Source organism: Hyperolius riggenbachi, chromosome 8, assembly GCF_040937935.1.
Source record: "Hyperolius riggenbachi isolate aHypRig1 chromosome 8, aHypRig1.pri, whole genome shotgun sequence".
NCBI classification, from domain to species: Eukaryota; Metazoa; Chordata; class Amphibia; order Anura; family Hyperoliidae; genus Hyperolius; species Hyperolius riggenbachi.
Window position 1 is genome coordinate 254,406,401 of NC_090653.1, and position 12,938 is coordinate 254,419,338.

A 12,938-nucleotide genomic window follows, 5' to 3' on the forward strand; every position below is an offset into this window, starting at 1 on the left:
CTGCCCTGAATACCTGTGTACACAGCAGCCACACTGTATTCTATACATGCATGTGTGCCCAGGTGTGTCTGCCCTGAATACCTGTGTACACAGCAGCCACACTGTATTCTATACATGCATGTGTGCCCAGGTGTGTCTGCCCTGAATACCTGTGTACACAGCAGCCACACTGTATTCTATACATGTATGTGTGCCCACGTGTGTCTGCCCTGAATACCTGTGTACACAGCAGCCACACTGTATTCTATACATGTATGTGTGCCCACGTGTGTCTGCCCTGAATACCTGTGTACACAGCAGCCACACTGTATTCTATACATGTATGTGTGCCCACGTGTGTCTGACCTGAATACCTGTGTACACAGCAGCCACACTGTATTCTATACATGTATGTGTGCCCACGTGTGTCTGACCTGAATACCTGTGTACACAGCAGCCACACTGTATTCTATACATGTATGTGTGCCCACGTGTGTCTGCCCTGAATACCTGTGTACACAGCAGCCACACTGTATTCTATACATGTATGTGTGCCCACGTGTGTCTGTCCTGAATACCTGTGTACACAGCAGCCACACTGTATTCTATACATGCATGTGAGCCCACGTGTGTCTGCCCTGAATACCTGTGTACACAGCAGCCACACTGTATTCTATACATGCATGTGTGCCCAGGTGTGTCTGCCCTGAATACCTGTGTACACAGCAGCCACACTGTATTCTATACATGCATGTGTGCCCAGGTGTGTCTGCCCTGAATACCTGTGTACACAGCAGCCACACTGTATTCTATACATGTATGTGTGCCCACGTGTGTCTGCCCTGAATACCTGTGTACACAGCAGCCACACTGTATTCTATACATGTATGTGTGCCCACGTGTGTCTGACCTGAATACCTGTGTACACAGCAGCAGCCACACTGCACAGAGCACAACTTACGTCAGTCTGCCTCCTGCACACAACTACAGCAGTGTGCTGAACATGGGGAAGGGAAGGTGGTGGGGCTTATAATGAGCTCCTGTCTACTCCTCTCCCCCCCTTCTTCCCCTGTCATTAATCAGCAGCTGTAGGGATGCATAGAACATATAGGTGGGAAATGAATGAAAGGGGCAGTGACAGAGGTGGAGACTGAGCACTGACAGCTTTGCCTTGCAGAGGGTGGACCTAGAATGTCTGCATCCCACTGGGCTTGTGCTAGCTGATTGAGAGAAACAGCCTGCATCACTGCAGCATAGCCCACTGCAGACAGCCAGGCTCAGGGAGGATCAGGAGTGCAGAAAAAGGAACCACCTCACTGCAAAGAAAAGACAGAAGCCTGCGCCACCGAGACCACCCAACGGGTATGGATCTGTCTTCCTTCTGCTGGAGGGTGAGAGATTGGTACGGTGGGCTTTCTGCAATCATCATCATTGCTTCTCTATTGCATCAGGTAGGAGGTCTTCTTCATCAATCCTTCAGGACCCCCTTCTGCCCATCAAAGCCAGATTATTTCCTTGGCATTGCCAGCCCACCCATCTTACTGCCCCCCTCCCCCCCCCCCTCTACCCCCCCAAGGAAAAGCCATTGAGCCCCGCTAATAGCTCTGGATTCCTTCCAAAGCAGAATTAAGAAGCTGCAACATTGTATCTCTTCCCCTTCCAAATTTCAAATGAGGGATTATGGCAAGGACCAGAAGAGGGGGAGTGGTGGTCTGTGCCTAAATCCTGCAAGGCGTTTATTACTGCACCTAGCTGTTGCCAAGCCCCCGGGTAGAAGGCGATTGTTGCAAGAGGGTGAGCTGATTTGAATGTAAATCTGAGGGGGGATGCTGTGTGTTGGTGCTATAAGGGAACATGCAGCACAGAGAGGAGGAGGAAGAGGGGGTGTATGCTGCCTGCATCTTCTCTGCCTTTCAGATAACCTTTGCAGAATTTGGCCTTCCATGAGAAAAAAAAACCCACTAACAGCCTGCAGTGGGCAGTATGGGACGGAGGGGCATTTTCTGGACCCTGGCATGCCTATGGAAGCATTTTGTTCTCCCTTGATTTATTGATTTTTGGGGGTGGTGGGTGGGGAAGAGGGGAGGGGGGTTGGAGGTGGTCATCTTGGCATTTTTAAATAAAGTAAAGGTTTGTGGGGGGGATACAGAATAGTAACCTCCAGTGGCCAATCAGCGATGGTCTTCAATTGCTCTGGCTGCATTGAACTGATGGAAGGCAAGACCTGATTGGTGGTTGAGTTAATGCTTTTATGCCTGTGCTGTGAATATGTGTGTGTGTGTGTGTCTGTGTCTGTGTGTGTGTGTGTGTGTGTGTGTGTGTGTGTGTGTGTGTGTGTGTGTGTGTGTGTGTGTGTGTGTGTGCGCGCGCGCGCCTGTATATCTAAGTAGGTGGGTATGTGCATGTATCGGTGTTGCATATGTGTAGGTTGGAATGTGTCTGTTTGCATGTGTGTTTATGAGTGTGTATGTTTGTGTGTCTACGTGTAGTATACTGTATGTGTATCTAGCACATGTGCATGTATTTATATGTGTGTGTGTTATGTTGTGTAGAGTATGTGTGTATATGCTGTATATCTGTGGCCTGTGTGTGTATGTAAGCATACAGTATGTTTGTGTCTATGCATAAAGTATGTGTGTGCATCTTTGGCAGGTGTGTGTATGAATGTATATGTTTGTGTGTGTATCTGTGGCATGTGTTAGTATAAATGTATATGTGTGTGTATGTGAAGAGTATGTGTGGCATGTGTTTGTATGAATGTATATATGTGTGTGTGTTTGTATATGTGTGTGTGTATGGGTAGTGTATGTGTGTGCATTGTGTATTTGTGCCATATGTATGTATGTGTGAATGTATTTGAGTAAGTGTGTGTATGTCTGCATTTGTCTATGAGTGCGTTTCTGTGTGTAGGTGTGTGTATGTGGGTATGTGTACAGTATGTGTGTGTGTAAATCTGTATTTGCCTATAAGTGTGTTTCTATGTGTAGATGTGTGTATGTATAGAGTAGGTGTGTGTGTATTGTTTGTGTATCTGTGGTGTATGTGTGTGTGTGTATATATATATATATATATATATATATATATATATATATATATATATATATATATATATATATATATATATATATATATATGCATATATATATATATATATATATGCATTTGAGTACGTGTGTATGACTGCATTTGCTTTTAAGTGTGTTCCTTTGTGTAGGTGTTTATGTGTGTATATATCTATGATGATATGTATGAATGTATGTGGGTATGTGTATGTGTGGAGTGTGTGTATGTGTGTGTCTGCATTTGTCTATTACTGTGTGTAGGTGTGAGTATGTGTATATAACTATGTGTGTGTGTGTGTACAGTGTGTGTGTACAGTGTGTGTGTGTGTGTGTGTGTGTGTGTGTGTGTGTGTGTGTGTGTGTGTGTGTGTGTGTGTGTGTGTGATTGTGTGTGTAAGAAAGTATGAGTATGTGTGTGTCTGCATTTGCTTATTAGTGTGTTTCTATGTATTGGTGTGAGTATGTGTATAACTCTGTGTGGGTATGTGTATGTGTGGAGTGTGTGAATGTGTGTGTCTGCATTTGCCTATTAGTGTATTTCTGTGTGTAGGTGTATGTGTATATATCTATGTGCGTGTGTATGTGTGCGTACGTTTGTGTCTGTGTCATTATCCAGATGGTGAAACCTTTTGAAATATTTGTATTATTATTTCACTTGCTTACCATATTTTGGCATCTATGGTCTTTTTATGTATCTATGTAATGCCAGGGAGCAGGAGTGGAATTCAGGGGCATTTATGGAGTCATGTTTGGCTATCCCATTGTTTTGCCGGCCTGAAAGGTATGATTTGCAGCTCGTAGTGCAATTTTAAGGGCTACTGTAGCACAATAGAGATAGTTAGCACTAAGCACACAGCAGCCAATGAGATGCATTCTTTCAGCGCTCTGCTTGTATTGGCTGTGTACAGAAATAACTGCTTTCTGATTGGATGATCGTAGTCAGTTAATGGTTCAGTGACACGTGGGATTTTTAATTGCTTAATTGCAGGAAATGGATTTCTTTTTGGCAATAGCTTCATCGGCAGAACGTCAGTGCTTATTCAGCAAGCAGAAAAGTAATATTTTACTATGTAAAGCGAAGTCCTTCTGCAACCAATCAAAGTTGTCTCTGGGCTGCAGGAATGGTTACTGCAAATCATGATGAGGGTTAATTTACAAATGGGATGTAATTCTCATAGGATCATAGTGTTACATAATTGATGGCATATAATATTATTATGTATTTATATAGCACTGACATCCTCTGCAGCACATTACAGAGTACACAGTCATGTCACTGACTGTCCTCACAGGAGCTCACAATCTAATCCTACCATAGTCATCATCTAATGTCCTACTATATTATTACGTATTTATATAGCACTGACATCTTCTGCAGTACTTTACAGAGTACATAGACATGTCACTGACTGTCCTCAGCGGAGCTCACAATCTAATCCTACCATAGTCGCATCTTCAGCCATATCATAGTCTTGGGTCAATATCTGTATCTGTCTTTCTGTTTTTCTATTTATCTATCCATCAATCTTTGCATGGATTGGCCCTTTTCCACAATGAAATGCAATCGCAGTAGCAATTGTGCATTTCTTTCCAAATTCACCACCGTGATTATGCCTTGATCTCTCAGGTGTACATGTGATTTTGGTGCATTTTATGTTTGCGATTTGCATCCGGTAAAGAAAAAACCAGCGGAATCGTAGGGAAAATCACATAGCTGAGTCGCAGACAAAACTTAGCAGGACGGCGATTGCACTAAAGGAAACAGTCAGTTTCTATTGATTTTTTTTGTACCTAGTCTTTAGCGACCTACTTGCAAGTGGGATTGGCCACGAAAAGAAGCCCCCCTCCCCCTGGAAAAGGGCCCTATTACCTATGTTTGTCCTTCCTTGAAATGCCCCTTCTTTTTATTTATTTATTTTTCTCTAAAGCTGGCTGAGTGCAGTGTTGCATTTTCTCCTTATCTGACCTGTAAACTTGATCCTCATCCTCTGCTCTTATTCTCTGTGCCTGGTAAGTGAATATTTATCAAGCCGGAGCCTTCAAAATGCACAAGGCTGAGTGTGTGTTCCCTGCCTGTCCACAAACATCTCATGGTTTGGTCCAGAGCCGTCCATCCATTGTGTGTAATTATAATTTTAAAAAATCCAAAACTTTGAAAGAAAAAGTTTGATAATGCACCACACCTGCACAAAAGTGCCCATCCAATCACTTTGTGGGAGGAGTCATGTGGTGACATCATCATGCTCTGCTCAGCTCCTTCAACCTAGAAGGGGCGTGCCTGTGACCAGAATAGACATGCTTAAAAGTCACTCCCAGCTAGCAGAACCATGGCCAATGAGCACTACCTGCACTACTGCTAGAACTTGCAGATGCAGAGACTCAATTCTTCTCTACATTGTACTGATGGCAACCACATCCGGAAGGTAGAAAACAACATTTTCTGCTTTTATCGGGGTGTCATCAGTATTCTGGCCATCCAGATAAGGCGAGTTGTTGAGAATTAGAGAAGTTAGAATCTGAAGCAAGCAGGAAGTGACCACAGACTTCTGTATATGATTTCATCTCAGAAGTAGTTGATTTTTGTGGCTTCTGCTCAAACAAGGTGAAGGCAGATAAGGAATGTGATATCAAGATAAGAATAGAGATACGCCCACTAAATATGCTCCACCCCTGTCATGTGTTCCTCCAGCTCATACTCTGCTGTCTTTTCCTCCCTTCCCATCCTATCCTATCCTCCACTATCATTCACATGTCCTACTGTCCACTCCACAACCCCATGCTACTCACCAGTGCTTTATCTACCCCCCCCCTCCCCCAGCACCATAGGTCAGCCATGCTACCCACCTCCACTAAGTTCCTCCCCCACCCCATGCTACTCACCAGTGCCTCATCCTCCCAGCTCTATAGATCAGCCATACTACCCACCTCCACTAAGTGCACCCCTGCCCCATGCTACTCACCAGTGCCTCATCCTCCCAGCTCTATAGATCAGCCATACTACCCACCTCCACTAAGTGCACCCCTGCCCCATGCTACTCACCAGTGCCTCATCCCCCCCAGCTCTATAGATCAGCCATACTACCCACCTCCACTAAGTGCACCCCTGCCCCATGCTACTCACCAGTGCCTCATCCTCCCAGCTCTATAGATCAACCATACTACCCACCTCCACTAAGTGCACCCCTGCCCCATGCTACTCACCAGTGCCTCATCCCCACAGCTCTATAGATCAGCCATACTACCCACCTCCACTAAGTGCACCCCTGCCCCATGCTACTTACCAGTGCTCCATCCCCCCAGCTCTATAGATCAGCCATACTACCCACCTCCACTAAGTTCCTCCCCCACCCCATGCTACTCACCAGTGCCTCATCCTCCCAGCTCTATAGATCAGCCATACTACCCACCTCCACTAAGTGCACCCCTGCCCCATGCTACTTACCAGTGCTTCATCTTTTAGTAAATGGAAGATAGAGAGTGTGCTACCCATAGGGGATGCCTGTAGATCAGTGGAGCATCTGTACATGGAAAGGGAATAGTACAAAACAGATAACCTGAGCGGCCAAAAAGTATGTATTCAGCATAGTCTTCTGTTCCTTGTTGCCTGCCCACCCCCACTCTCTGCCCCCTGTACTTGTGCACCCCCTTTCTCAACCTGCTTATCCTTTTTCTCCATCTGCATTGTGTGTTCCATGCTCATCTCTCCTACCACCCCACCTCGGGATCAGTTGAAAAGGGCGCCTCCATAGACATCAATGTTATTTCTGCAAATATCGGCTACAAGGTGGTGAAAAGGGCGCCCGAGTTTTGATATAGGCTACAAGCGGGTGCCCCTTGGTAGCCCATATTTTATTCGGCTACAAGGTTTTCAGCTACAGTAGGGCGACCCTTTGTAGCCCATAATTTTAATTTGTCTACAAGGTTTTCGGGCGCCCCTTTGTAGCCCTTATTTTTTTCAGCTACAAGGTCTTCGGCTACAAAAAGGCGCCCTACTGTAGCCCATATTTTTTATTCAGCTACAAGGTTTTCGGCTACAAGGTTTTTGATTTTGCTACAAAAGGGCACCCCTTTATAGCCGAGATTTTTAAATTCGGGGGTGCAGGGGGTTAGGATTAGGCATCACAAGGGGGGGGGGTCTTAGGGTTAGGCACCTCTAGGGGGGGTTAGGGTTAGGCACCATCAGGGGGGACATAGCGTTAGGCACCACCTGGGGGTCTTAGGGTTAGGCACCACCAGGGGGGACATAGCGTTAGGCACCACCTGGGGCATCTTAGGGTTAGGCACCACCTGGGGAGTCTTAGGGTTAGGTACCACCTGGGGGGTTTTAGGGTTAGGCACCAACTGGGGCGTCTTAGGGTTAGGCACCACCAGGGGAGTTTTAGGGTTAGGCACCACCTGGGGGGTATTAGGGTTAGGCACCACCAGGGGAGTCTTAGGGTTAGTCACAACCAGGGGGGTTAGGGGAGGGTACTGTGTGAGAGTAGGGAGAAGTTAGGTCATAGTAATCACCAGGGGCTGTCTTAGGGTTAGGCACTACCAGGGAGGGGTTAGGGTTAGGCACCACTAGGGGGGTCAGGGTTAGGCACCATCAGGGGAGGGTCCTGTGTGAGAGTAGGGAGAAGTTAGGTCATAGTAATCACTTTTCTCAGCTATATTTAGAGCCCTTTTATAACACAACAAATTTTGGCTTAATAAGCATCCTTTATATATAATAGACTAAGTGCCTCAACCTTCAAACAAGAAGAAGAAGTACTTTGCATGAGAAAATTTATGCGTGCTCAAACACCAAGTTTAAGGCCTCTTTTCCACGGACTGTTGAGCTGTGTGCTCAGCAAGCAGTTACCAGGCAGCAGTGAGCAGATACCAGGCAGCAGCAAGCAGTTATCAGTCAGCAGCGAGCAGATACCAGGCAGCAGCAAGCAGTTACCAGGCAGCAGTGAGCAGATACCAGGCAGCAGTGAGCAGATACCAGGCAGCAGTGAGCAGATACCAGGCAGCAGTGAGCAGATACCAGGCAGCAGTGAGCAGATACCAGGCAGCAACAAGCAGTTACCAGGCAGCAGCAAGCAGATACCAGGCAGCAGCAAGCAGTTACCAGGCAGCAACAAGCAGTTACCAGGCAGCAACAAGCGGTTACCAGGCAGCAGCAAGCAGTTACCAGGCAGCAGCAAGCAGTTACCAGGCAGCAGCAAGCAGTTACCAGGCAGCAGCGAGCAGTTACCAGGCAGCAGCGAGCAGTTACCAGGCAGCAGCGAGCAGTTACCAGGCAGCAGCGAGCAGTTACCAGGCAGCAGCGAGCAGATACCAGGCAGCAGCGAGCAGATACCAGGCAGCAGCGAGCAGTTACCAGGCAGCAGCGAGCAGTTACCAGGCAGCAGCGAGCAGTTACCAGGCAGCAGCGAGCAGTTACCAGGCAGCAGCGAGCAGTTACCAGGCAGCAGCGAGCAGTTGTGAGAGTTTGAGAGCCATTTCACTGCCTATTCACAGTCCATGGAAAAGAGGCCTTACCCTAGCAAGTCTGACATTGCAAATCTGGCCTAATTGGCTATTCATGAGGCAATGCTCATGCAAATGCATGCACAAACCAATACCACAAAGCAGTCACCCTGCTACATGCTTACATTAGCACTATCCGGCTTAGTGCACACCAGAGCGGTTCGGCAGCGTTTTGCGATCCACTTGCGGCTGCGGATACGCTTGGGTAATGTATTTCAATGGGCTGGTGCACACCAGAGCGGGAGGCGTTTTGCTGAAACGCATACTCCCGAGGTGAGGCATTTTTTGGATTGCGGAGGCGTTTCTGCCTCCAATGTAAACTATAGGAAAAAGCAAACCGCTCTGAAAAACGGCAGTTCAGAGCGGTTTTGCAGGCGTTTTTGTTACAGAAGCTGTTCAGTAACAGCTTTACTGTAACAATATATGAAATCTACTACACCAAAAACGCTTTACAAAACCGCAAAATGCTAGGTGAAATGCTACAGAAAAATAAGAAAAAGCGTTTCAAAATCTGCTAGCATTTTGCGGATCTGCTAGCAGTTTTTGGTATGCTCCAGGCCTCCAGGAGCGCCACGGGGAGGATTCCCAATGCCCCCTTTTAATACAACTGGAGGGACCGCAGGGTCCCAGGCTCTCTCACTACCTGGAAACCACAGCGGCACCCCGGAGGGGGAGGCTGGGTGGCGTGGACGACCCCCCCCCAAGTGTGGCCAGCGCCGGGGAGAGCCATCTGCACCCACCTCCCAATATTAAAAACAGGCACTTACCTTAACGTCCATTGCGTTCTGCTACATGCGCATTAATTTGGGGGCACCACATGAGAAAGGAGAGAAGCATGGGTCACCCCGAGCTTTAGAGCTCAGGGCTGGCTCACATACAGCACTCCAGAGGGGGGGGGGGGGAGGACAGGCGCACTCACTCCAGGGTTCACACCACCAGAGCAAGCCATCCATCACCTGCCTCCAAAGGATACAAACTGCACAAAATGCTTTCCATGAGAAAATTAATGCGCATCAGGCAGAACCCAATGGACGTTAAGGTAAGTGGCTGTTTTTAATATTAGGAGGTGGGTGCGGACGGCTCTCCCCAGCGCTGGCCACGCTTGGGGGGGGGGGGGGGGGGGGGGTGGCTGCTGCGCCACCCCAGCCTCCCACTCCGGGGTGCCGCTGTGGTTCCCAGGCAGCGAGAGAGCACTTTGGAGTATTGGTTTTTTGACCCTGCATAGTTTGGCATGCTAAAGCAAATGCATATTTGCATGAGCATTGCCTCATGAATAGCCAATTAGGCCGGATTTGCAAAGCCAGAATTGCTAGGGTTAAACTTGGTGTTTGAGCACGCATACATTTTCTCATGGAAAGCCTACTTCTTCTTGCTTCAAGGTTGAGGCACGTACTCTATTAGATAGATAGATGCGGCGTATGCTACGACGCGGGTTGGCTAGTCCTTTAAATATACTAAAACTAGCTTTTTCTGCTACACCAGGCATCCTTTGTAGCCGAATTTGGCATATATGGGCTACACCAGGTGCCCTTTGTAGCCGAATTTGGCATATATGGGCTACAACAGGTGCCCTTTGTAGCCGAAGTTGGCATATGGGCTACACCAGGCGCCCTTTTTTCCAGGCACCCTCTTCAAATGGACGCCCCCACCTCTGCCAAGCCCGATCTCTTCCTCCTCAACCACTGTGGGCTTACTCCCCATTATTCGCCTGCTCTTGTTTCTGACCTGTGTTGTACCCCAGTTGGCACCCATATTCCATTGATAACCAATCATCTGCTCCAAACTCATGAACATTGACGTCTGATTGGCTGTTGTGGGACACTGCCCCGTTACCGGTCGCTCAGTATTAAACTATTCATTGATCAGCCCAGTGCAGCCAGGGGTCATTAGCAATAGTTCTTTTAGATTTGAAAGATAGTCTCTGATTGGTTGCGTCTGCTTTTTTTACTTCATTATCCACACTGTTGTTGATCGCCTAATAAAGTTAACTCTAACCTTCCCCAAAAGTTAACCTCTTTCATATGCCTAATTTTAAACTCCCCCCAAATGTTGACTGATCCCGAATCCTAACCCCTCCCCCAAAATGGTAACTGCAGGTGAAACTTGAAAATGTTGAATATTTTGCAAAAGTCCATTTATTTCAGTAATTCAACTTAAAAGGTGAAAGTAATATATGAAACCGGAGCCCTTTGCAGGTGTTTTGGATGAATTAGCTGATTAGAGTCTGACACTTTGAGCCGAGAATATTGAACCTTTTGACAATCTTCTAATGGGCTGAGATTTTAGATTTTGCGGTTCTCATAAGCTGTCAGCCATAATCATCAACATTATAACAAATAAAAGCTTGAAATATCTCGCTTTGCATGTAATGAGTCTCACCTTTTAAGTTAAATTACTGAAATAAATGGACTTCTGTACAATATTTGAATTTTTTGAGTTTCACCTGTAGTAGTCTGGCAGCCCTGCTGATCCTCTGCCTCTAATACTATTAGCCATAGCCCCTCAACAAGCATGCAGCAGATCAGGTGTTTCTGACATCATTGTCCAATCTGACTGGATTAGCTGCATGCTTGTTTCTGGTGTTATTCAGATACTACGGCAGCCAGATAGATCAGCAAGGCTGCCAGGCAACTGGTATTGATTAAAAGGAAATAAACTTGGCAGCGTCCATATACCTCTCTCTTCAGTTCCCATTTAAGGAGTCCATTCACGCTGGAGCGTTTCCTGCATGATTTCTGCTTCGCTTTCAAACGCTGACAATCACTGGCATTTCGAAAAGCGCTATTACAGTGTAAAGTGTATGGCAGTGATCTCGATGTAGCGATCACTATCCATTAGCAAAAACCCCAAACGCGGTGCATTTCCTGAATGCAGAGCGATCCGGTTATAATGGTCGCAAAAGACAATCGCTCCAAAATCGCTTTCCTATACGATGAAAAATCGTGGGAAAATTACTTTGCAAAATGCTAGCATTTTAATGGGCTCATAGGGTTCCACTGTTGCAGGGCTTTTAGGATCGCTGGCGATTGGAGAGCACTACAGGTAACTCTGTATTGGGTCTCAGCCCCAATATCATCCACCAATAAGAGCTGAACCCGCCCTGCGGGGGCGTTGCTAGGATCCTAAGAGATCTGGGGCTTTTTTAGGCACTCCAGCCGGAAAATGGGTGTGGCCATGCACCAGAATAAAAGATAAAGAAATAATTGATAAAGCCCCCTTTTCCATTTATATAAAAAATGCAGCACATCATATAAATAGGCAGTGTCACTTAAAGGATACCCGAAGTGACATGTGACATGATGAGATAGACATGGGTATGTACAGTGCCTAGCACACAAATAACTATGCTGTGTTTTCTTTTTGTTCTTTCTCTGCTTGAAAGAGTTAAATATCAGGTATGTGAGTGGCTGACTCAGTCCTGATTCAGACAGGAAGTGAATACAGCGTGACCCTCACTGATAAGAAATTCCAACTTTAAAGCACTTTCCTAGCAGAAAATGGCTTCTGAGAGCAGGAAACCGATAAAGAGGGGAATTTCTTAACATTGAGGGTCACACTGCAGTCACTTCCTGTCTGAGTCAGGACTGAGTCAGCCACTTACATACCTGATATTTAACTCTTTCAGGCAGAGAAAGGAAAAAAAGGAACACAGCATAGTTATTTGTGTGCTAAGCACTGTACATACCGATGTCTATCTCACCATGTCACATGTCACTTCGGGTATCCTTTAAACATAACTAGGCAGAGTTATCTGGCTTCTGTGCTCCCCACTGCATTCACTGACCTTCTAGTGGACCCGCTGCCATGGGCCTTCCATTCAGACACTACAACTCCCAGCATGCCCCCATAGAAGAACCACAGCTCCCTGCAGGCCCCTTCTATTATTATTATTTAGTATTTATATAGCGCCGACATCTTCTGCAGCGCTGTACAGTGTATATTGTCTTGTCACTTAACTGTCCCTTTAAGGGGCTCACAGTCTAATCCCTACCATAGTCATTTCTATATTGTGTAGTGTATGTATCGTAGTCTAGGGCCAATTTTAAGGGGAAGCCAATTGTATCTATATGTTTTTGCGATGTATGAGGAAACCGGAGCACATAGAGGAAACCCACACAGACACGGGGAAAACATACAAACTCCTTGCAGATGTTGACCTGGCTGTGGTTCGAACCGGGGACCCAGTGCTGCAAGGCAAGACTGCTATCCACTAAGCCACCCTGCTGCCCAGGCATTGGTCACTGTGACGCCATAAAAGCATTGCAGCGCCCAGCAGGGCACCACAGCACCCAGTATGCCCACATAGAGGCACTACAGCACCCAGCATACCCCCGATTGATGCACCACAGCTCCCAGCATGCCCGCCAGTGAGGTACCGAAGTTGACTCTGCCTGGGGGACA

At 46.8% G+C, this 12,938-nt stretch overlaps 1 protein-coding gene across 5 annotated transcripts in view; it reads left to right on the plus strand.

Annotated features, from left to right (window-relative positions):
* RNF208 (ring finger protein 208) overlaps positions 1-12,938 on the plus strand; it is a 128,558-nt gene that overhangs the window by 86,973 nt on the left and 28,647 nt on the right. Inside the window, exon 1 of one of the 5 annotated variants that reach the window (XM_068249829.1) lies at positions 1,174-1,430. The exons of the other annotated variants lie outside the window; for them this stretch is intronic. The gene's annotated coding sequence lies outside the window, so the exon portion shown is untranslated. Of the gene's footprint in view, positions 1-1,173; positions 1,431-12,938 lie in introns of those variants that run through there. 5 annotated transcript variants of the gene reach the window in all.